Source organism: Pongo abelii, chromosome 8, assembly GCF_028885655.2.
Source record: "Pongo abelii isolate AG06213 chromosome 8, NHGRI_mPonAbe1-v2.0_pri, whole genome shotgun sequence".
Lineage (NCBI taxonomy): Eukaryota > Metazoa > Chordata > Mammalia > Primates > Hominidae > Pongo > Pongo abelii.
The window spans coordinates 34,628,246-34,637,087 of record NC_071993.2 but is presented as its reverse complement, the minus strand read 5'-3'; the positions used below and the strand labels follow the sequence as shown (position 1 = coordinate 34,637,087).

Below are 8,842 nucleotides of genomic sequence, written 5' to 3'. Positions count from 1 at the left end.
CTGGCTGTGGCTTCCTGAAGTGCTGTATTGACATCTATTTAGACCTAGCTGGAAAGAGAATGGTGACTAATTTGTGATGTCTGCTGTGATGTGTGAGTGTATGTGTGTGCACACAGCATCATTCCTGATACAGATTTGTCATACTATACCCATGCAGGAAATATTATCATTATTAATTCATTAACATTTGAACACATATTAATCACCCAGCTTGCATTTGAAGGCAGGTGCATTTTGGTGAGACAGGAGCAGGGCACATCACATGGAAGGATTTTTCAGCAGAGCCCTGAGGGCTTTGTGGGGTAAAAGTGAAGATGAGGGCTGAAAGGAAAAAAAGGAAGGCCAGGATCCAATTAATTCGCCCCTCACTTTTTTTTTTTTTTTTTTTTGAGATAGGGTCTTGCTCTGTTGCCCAGACTGGAGTATAGTGGTGTGATCTTGGCTCACTGCAACCTCTGCCTCCCAAGTAGCTGGGACCACAGATATGTACCACCATGCCTGGCTAATTTCTTGTGGTTTTTTTTTGTTTTGTTTCGTTTGTTTTTTTTTTTTTGTAGAGATATGGTCTCTCTGTGTTGCCCAGGCTGGTCTCAAACTCTTGAACTCAAGCAGTTCTTCCACCTTGGCCTCCCAGAGTGCTGGGATTACAGACATGAGCCACCATGCCCAACATACCCCTCAAACTTGATTCTAGGAGCAGTCCCAGGCTAGAAACAGGGGTTGACATAGGATCTACAGACCACCCTTATGAGGACCTTAGACCAGGGGTTGCAAACTCTAACACCTATGGGAGACCCATCTGTAACATCAGTGAGGAAGGGGACCAGGAATGCAAAGGTACTCTGGGGCTGCAGAGACGGGAACTGAAGCACACACGTCTCATCCACAGGGGCTGTGCAGGCCCCAGCTTCGAGCATTTTCTGCCAGAAGTGAGTATGGGCTTGAGTGTTGCCAGAACAGTCTACTTTTATAGAGAAGCTGAAAATCTGACATATTGTGTAAAATATTCCATTTAAAAATGTTGACTCAATTAAAAAAATAACTGTGGATTCAACAAAACACATCTGTGGGCCAGATTCAGCCTCCAGCTGCCAATTTGGGACTTCTGTTCTAGATGCCATTAGAAAAGGGAAAATTAACTCTTATGAACAAATGCTCACATTGGTGCAGTGGAATCACATGACTTCAGTCCAACAGACAATTAATGCCCACCAAAAGCCCCAGGTGAGCAGACACGCATATGGTCTACAGGATCTTGAGTTGTAGCAGAGGGTGATAATTCCAGGACACAAATGATTGTAACTAAGTAGAAAGATTAAGTTCCACAAGAGAAGTATCATAAAAATACTTGAGGATTTTTTGGGGGGTGGGGCAGGGAGACAGTTGTTGGTGGGGAAGGGTTGGTAGTTGGTAAGAATTGCATTGGAGATGAGCATTATGGGATGGAAGGGTTGGTAGTTGGTAAGAATTGCATTGGAGATGAGCATTATGGGATAGAAGGATTTCTAGAGATCAAACACAATAGGCAGAAGCCAGATGCAAAATGGGGGTTGAGGCCAGGCACAGTGGCTCACACCTGTAATCCTAGCATTTTGGGAGGCTGAGGCAGGAGGATCACTTGAGGCCAGAAGTTTGAGACCAGCCTGGGCAACAAAGTGAGACCCTGTCTCGCAAAATAAAAAAATTAGCCAGGCAGAGTGGAGCACACCTGTAGTCCTAGCTACTTGGGAGGCTGAGATGGGAGGATCCATTGAGCCCAGAAGGTCGAGGCTGTGGTGAGTTATGGCTGTGCCACTGTACTCCAGCCTAGGCAATGAAGCAAGTCCTCATCTCTTAAAAGAAAAGCAGCTGAATTTGTTGAAGGGTGAGTGGTCTGGTTTGCTTGGGACATGGCATGCAAGTAAAGGAACAGTGCCCCAAGAAGGTAGGAAATAACACGTCAGATTATGGAAGGCTCTGAAGGCACATGGGAGAGGTTTGCACTTAATTCAATCGGCAGCAGAAGGCTTGAAACTTCTAAGCAGGAGAAAGGTGATTGGAGCTGGGTCTCAGGCCAACACAAGGGCTGGATGTAAAAAGACTGATGAGGAACTGGTTTTCATGTAGAGAAAGAGTACGACTGGCCTAGACTAGAATGGCAAATGCATAACAGAAGGCAGGGAAGATGTGAGTAATATTGGGGAGATAGGGTGAATGTGACTTCTCAACAGATTGGATGCAGGGACCAAAAGAGAAGAGAAAAATTCTCCCCGTTTTAGAATGGGGAAATGGGACTGGGAGGTGGAGAGGGAGAGGTGGTGAAGTGTTCAGTTGGGTTATCCTGAGTTTAAGATGCTTTTAGTTGAAGGGATTACAGAAGCAAAGTGCACAGGTAACAGAATAGTTCTGGTGCAAGGCACAGAAGTCACTATCAGAGGAAGAGAAAGAGGGAGAGGAAGGAAGGGAGGGAGAGAGAGACAGAGAAGGAGAGAGAGAGAAAGAGAGAGGAAGAGGAAAAGAGAAACAAAGGCAGAGAAACAGAGAAGCAGAGACAGAGAGAGACAGAAAGAAACAGAGACAGGGAGAGAGAAAAGGAGGAAAGGAGGGAGAGAGACAAAGAAAGAGAGAGGAAGACAGAAGGAGAGGGAAGAAGAGAAAAAGAGAGAGACGACAAAGGAATAGAGAGGAGACAGAGGCAGAGATCCAGAGAGACACAGAGACAGAGAGACAGAGGGAGATAAAAACAGAGACAGAGACAGAGAGACAAAAAGACAGAGAGAGGGAGAGAAACAGAGGGAGGCAGAGGGAGAGAGACATAAAGAGAGGGAGGCAGAGGCGGATGCACTCTTGGGAGGCAGCTGCAGGAGCAGGGGTCTGGCCAGGGAAGTGATGCAGGCCTGAGGATGGTTCTCAGGGTTAGGAGGTGAGGGGAGCATGGGGAGAGGAGCAGGGAGTCTGGGATAAGCCTTAAAGTGCGCTCATGTTCAGTGGATACCAACAGGAAGAAACGAGTCCAGGATAGACAAGAGAGAACCTAGAGTGCAGGAACCCAGAGGTCAGTGGAGTTGAAGGGAAGGGACAGTGGGCAGCTGTGTCTAGTACTGCTGAGAGGTCTGCAAGGTGAGTTCTACAATGTGGCTTTTTTTTTGAGATGGAGTTTCCCTCTTGTCACCCAGGCTGGAGTGCAATGGCATGATCTAGGTTCACTGCAACCTCCACCTCCCAGGTTCAAGTCATTCTCCTGCCTCAGCCTCCCTACTAGCTGGGATTACAGGTGCCCACCATCATGTCTGGCTAATTTTTGTATTTTTAGTAGAGATGGGGTTTTGCAATGTTGGCCAGGCAGGTCTTGAACTCCTGACCTCAGGTGATCCACCCGCCTCAGCCCCCACCAAAGTATTGGGATTACAGGTGTGAGCCACCGTGCCCTGCCCAGTATGGCTTTTAATAATCACTTTACTAAATTGTTCTCAACCAGGCCCTTGTCAATGAAAAATAGTCAAACTGTAAAATATTTGAAGAGGCTTATTCTGAGCCAAATATTAGGACCATGACCCATGATACAGCCTCAGGAGGCACTGAGAACATGTGCCCACGGTGGTCGGGTTACAGCTTGATTTTATATATTTTATGGGGACATTTTATTTTATAGGCAGAGGCATAAACCAATACATTGTAAGATGTACATGGGTTCTGTCCAGAAAGGTGGAACATCTCAAAGTGGGAGCTTCCAGGTTATGAACCTGTGGAAGCTTCCAGGTTATGAACCTGTGGGTTCATAGGTGAATTCAAAGATTTCCTGATTGCAATTGGTTGATAAGAGTTAAGCTATACCTGCAGAGTTGAAGTCAGCAGAAATAAATGTTTGTAGTTAAGATAAGGGAGGTTACGGAAGCCAAATCTTATTATGTAGATAAAGTCTCCAGGTAGGAGAGAGTAGATGGTAAATGTCTCTTATCAGACCCTAAAAGTGCCAGACTCTTAGTTAATTTCTCTTGGATCAGGAAAATACCTGGAAATGCAAGAGGATTCTCTACAGAATGTATATTTTCCCCACAAGGGACAGCTTTGCAAAGCCATTTAAAAATACGTCAAAGAAATATATTTCAGGGTAAAATACTTTTGATTTTTTTCAGGGCCTGCTATCTGCCATGTGATGCTATACTAGAGTCAGATTGGAATTTGGTATCTTATTGCTACAAAAAGTCTGTTTTGTCAGTCTCCAGATATCTGTTTTAATGCTAATGTTGGTCAATTGGGCCCGCACTTCAAAGGAAGGAGGGTGTAATGACGTGTGTCCAACCCCGGCTTCCCATCATGGCCTGAACTAGTTTTTTGGGTTTGCTTTGGAATGCACTTGGCCAAGAAGAGGGGTCCATTCGGCCAGGTGGAGGGCTTAGAATTTTATTTTTGGCTTATACCACCAATGACTAATTTGTCCCTAACTCCAATGGCTGTGTCTTCATCTCCAGTTCTATTTCAATGCCGAGATAGAATTCAGATGTGGCACAGTGTGTCAGAAGAAGGGATTGATGAAAAAGATGGTTTAGTAGGACTTGGCACCATTGATCTCTTTTTCCTTCTTCAAACACCCTCTTCCTTTGCCTTTTATGAGTCTACACTCACCTAATTTTTCTACTTCTCAAGCTTCTTCCTCTAACCATTGTTAAATATTAGTACTAATTAGTTTTTTGGTCCCTGTTCTCTTTTCCTCTTAATTTTCTGTTTCTGTCTTCAAATGACTTCAATCACTGTGTTTATTGATGGGATCCTGTCTCCAAGTTAGAGTCCTTGTCTGACCTGCAGACCCACGTAGACATTCAGACATCTCCAAGTGGATATTTCACAAAGCATTCAACACCACACAAACTCGACTTCACACCTCCTTGCCCTTCCCACTCTCCCTGTTACTGCACCCACAAAACCACTGACACTCTGTTCTTGGCTGCAGTGAATGATGTGACTCAGGCAGAACCCTGGGCAGGATCCTCAACTTCTCCACTGCTCACTCCTGTAATCAGCCAGCCACACATTCCTGCAGATGCTTCCTCAGTGTCTGGGATGACTGACCACTTCTCTATCTTCTGAGTGATGAGACAACTCATTGATGTTTTCTAAGATATAGAAGTAAAATAACCAGATGGCATGAAGCTGTAGTGCAAAGAAGAAATGGAAAGTGGCCTAGACTTGGCATGAAGATAGCAGTTAGGAGGATGAGGAGATGGTTACCTGTGTCAGGGCAGTTACTACGTAGATAAAGTTCAAACTTTTTTTTTTTTTTTGAGACAGGGTCTTGCTGTGTCACCTAGGCTGAAGTTCAGTGATGCAATCTCGGCTCATTGCAACCTCTACCTCCCTGGTTCAAGCAATCCTCCTGCCTCAACCTCCCAAGTAGCTGAGACTACAGGAGTGTGCCACCATGCCTGGCTAATTTTTTGATTTTTTTCTAGAGACAGTGTCTCACTGTTTTACCCAGGCTGATCTTGGACTCCTGGCCTCAAGTGATACTCCTACCTCAGCCTCCCAAAGTGTTGGGATTATAGGTGTGAGCCACCACACCCAGGCCTAAACTTCTTAGTATTTCACACAAGACCTTGGCATGATCTTGCCAACTCATTCCTCTGCCTCCCTTCTTTCTTTCTTTCTTTTTCTTTCCTTCTTTCTTTCTTTCTTTCTTTCTTTCTTTCTTTCTCTTTCTTTCTTTCTTTCTTTCTTTCTTTCTTTCTTTCTTTCTTTCTTTCTTTTTCTTTCTTCTTTCTTTCTTTCTTTCTTTCTTTCTTTTCTTTCTTCTTTCTTTCTTTCTGTCTTTTTCTTTCTCTTTCTTTCTCTCCCTCTCTCTCTCTCCCTCCCTCCCTCTGTCTCTCCTTCCTCTCTCCCTTCCTTCCTTCCTTGCTTCCTTCCTTCCTTCCTTGCTTCCTTCCTTCCTTTCTCTCCCTGTCTCTGCACTTCAGGCTGTGTGACAGAGTGAGACTCTGTCTCAAATAAAGAAAAAAAAGAAAAAGAAAATAATGTAGGGCTGGGCACGGTGGCTCACACCTGTAATCTCAGCACTTTGGGAGGCTGAGGTGGGTGGATCACGTGAGGTCAGGAGTTCGAGACTAGCCTGGCTAACATGGTGAGACCCTGTCTCTACTCAAAAAATACAAAAATTAGCCGGGCATGGTGGTGGGCGCCTGTAATCCCAGCTACTTGGGAGGCTGAGACAGGAGAATTGCTTGAACCCCAGAAGCAGAGGTTTCAGTGAGCCGAGATCATGCCGCTGCACTCCAGCCTGGGCAACAGAGCAAGATTCCATCTCAAAAAAAAAAAAAAAAAAAGAACAAAACAAGTACCAAAGAAAAAATGTTATCAGAATGAATGCATAGAAAGGATTTATAATTATCAATCTGAATCAAGTATCTGCATCTGAAGTGCAAAAACAACAACAAAAATCCTTCATTCAAACATTTTCCATTAGTTTGTCAGCACTTGTTTCTTATAGATTGTGCAAAGAGAAATGTTAATGTAACATTTGATTGCAAATTAATGATGACAATCATAGACTAGTAAAACTCAAAAGAAATTTGAAGGTCACTTAATCTTAATCTCTCATTGTGCAGTTAAGTAATGAAGTTTAGCCTATTTAACGAAATGCTGCTAAAAATATACATATATTTAATAAATATTAATTGATTACTATACAAGGTATTGTGCTATATGGTGTGGGAAAGTTATAGAAATACATGACATTAATCACTTCCATTATCTCACTTAATGGCTCCTGTGTCAATTACATGACCATCTACTCTGAAAACATGAATAGTACTCATAAATAGACAACAAACTCACAGTGTAGGGTAAGTACTAATGTAACCACCTGAGGGGTTCTTCCTGCCCACTGCACAAAGGAAGACCATGGCATTGCAGTAAAGAAAGGTTGAATAGACACAACATCAACCATACCACATAGGAGATGGAGTTAGTATTCAAGTCAATCTCATTCAAGGCTCTTTCAAAGGCAGTTTGGGGGAAGGGCTGGGGATGGCCAGGTAATGGGTGCTTGGTGCTGATTGGCTGGGGCAGAGATGAAATCATAGGGGTCAATGCTGTCCTGTTAAGCTGAGTTGCTTCTGGGTGGGGCCACAGGATGTGAGGGGGTCCTTGGGTCCAGGTGGAGCCATGGGTGTCAGACATGCAAAAAGTCTGAAAAGATACCTCAGATTCCAACTTGCAATAGTGATGTTGCATATCTTCCCATTCCTCTCCATCACCCTAGCCTGATGACCTTTCATTAGCTTCACAAAGGAGGTTTAGTTTAGGGGAAGGGCTATTATCATTTAAAGTATAAACTAAAGGCTGGGTGTAGTGGCTCATGTCTGTAATCCTAGCATTTTGGGAGGCCGAGGTTGGTGGATCACCTGAGGTAAAGAGTTTGAGACCAGCCTGGCCAACATGGTGAAACCCCATCTCTACTGAAAATATAAAAAATTAGCCAAGTGTGGTGGCACGTGCCTGTAATCCCAGCTACTTGAGAGGCTGAGGAAAGACAATCACTTGAACCTGGGAGGTGGAGGTTGTAGTGAGCTGAGATCACGCCATTGCACTCCAGGCCGGGCAACAAGGGCAAAACTCTGACTCAAAAAAAAAAAAACAAAAACTAAGTCCAGGTGCAGTGGCTCACACCTGTAATCCCAGCACTTTGGGAGGCCGACGTGGATGGATCCCTTGAGGTAAGGAGTTCAAGACCAGCCTAGCTAATATATCGAAACACCATCTCTACTAAAAGTACAAAAATTAGCAGGATGTGGTGGTGCACACCTGTAATCCCAGCTACTTGGGAAGCTGAGGCAGGAGAATCGCTTGAACCCAGGGGGCAGAGTTTGCAGTGATCTGAGACCGCACCACTGCACCCCAGCCTGGGTGAGAGTGAAACTCTGTCTCAAAAAATATATATATATTTATATATATATTTATATATATATTTATATATATTTAGATTTACAGTATATAAATATATATATTATATATTATATATTATATATAATAATATATATAATATATATAAATAATATATATATAATCTAAATCTATATAGATTTAGATTATATATATGTAATCTAAATGTCTTCCAAATTTAGCTTAGCCTAAGCCCAGGAGCGATTAAGGGAAAGGCAAGATGGTGGGGTGGGTTAAATCAGATGTCTTTCACTGCCAGAATTTTCCTACTGTTGTAATTTTTGCAAAGGTGATTTCACTAAGTGGGTGTTAGAGATGGGAGCATATAGGGAGGAAAGGAAGAGAGCAGTTACTCTGGGCGTGGCATCGAAAAGGCTTGAACATTATTACAAGACTTCATTGTATAGGATGTCAGTAACAGAATCAACCCTCCTTCTTCTTATCTGTTTTCCCTGAACATCAATTAAACAATCACAAATTCCCAGGAAGGGGAGGAGTAATGCTGAGATAGAATTCAGATGTGACACAAGGCATTGGAAGAAAGGATTGATGGAAAAGATGATTCAGAAGGCACAACCAGGTTTCACAGGTTGATTCCTTTGTGAAAAGCTCCACTCTGTCAACGTAGGCAGCAGGTATCCATTAAGATGCTAAGAAAGTAAATCACTCTTCTGTTTATAATGGAGCAAAAAAAGCTTATTACATTTCTCATTTTTCTTATTAACCCTAGTTTTTTTTTTTAAGTTGATTACTTGAATCCTCTAACATGTTAATACTATCTTTTTGGCTGTTGACCTTTTCTCTCCTACTTTCTCCTCATCAGTTAGTTAGAGCTAGAAGTATATTCTCAAGGAAAACCGTTTAAAGAGTCTTCCTCAAATCATAGTTTTAATTTACAAGACGTGCCTGGACTTTCCTGTTGATTTTG

General features: G+C 43.1%; 1 pseudogene; it reads left to right on the top strand.

Moving 5' to 3' along the window:
- The first annotated feature begins 662 nt into the window (after positions 1 to 662).
- LOC134761981 (tigger transposable element-derived protein 1-like) overlaps positions 663 to 8,842 on the top strand; it is a 54,810-nt pseudogene continuing 46,630 nt past the window's right edge.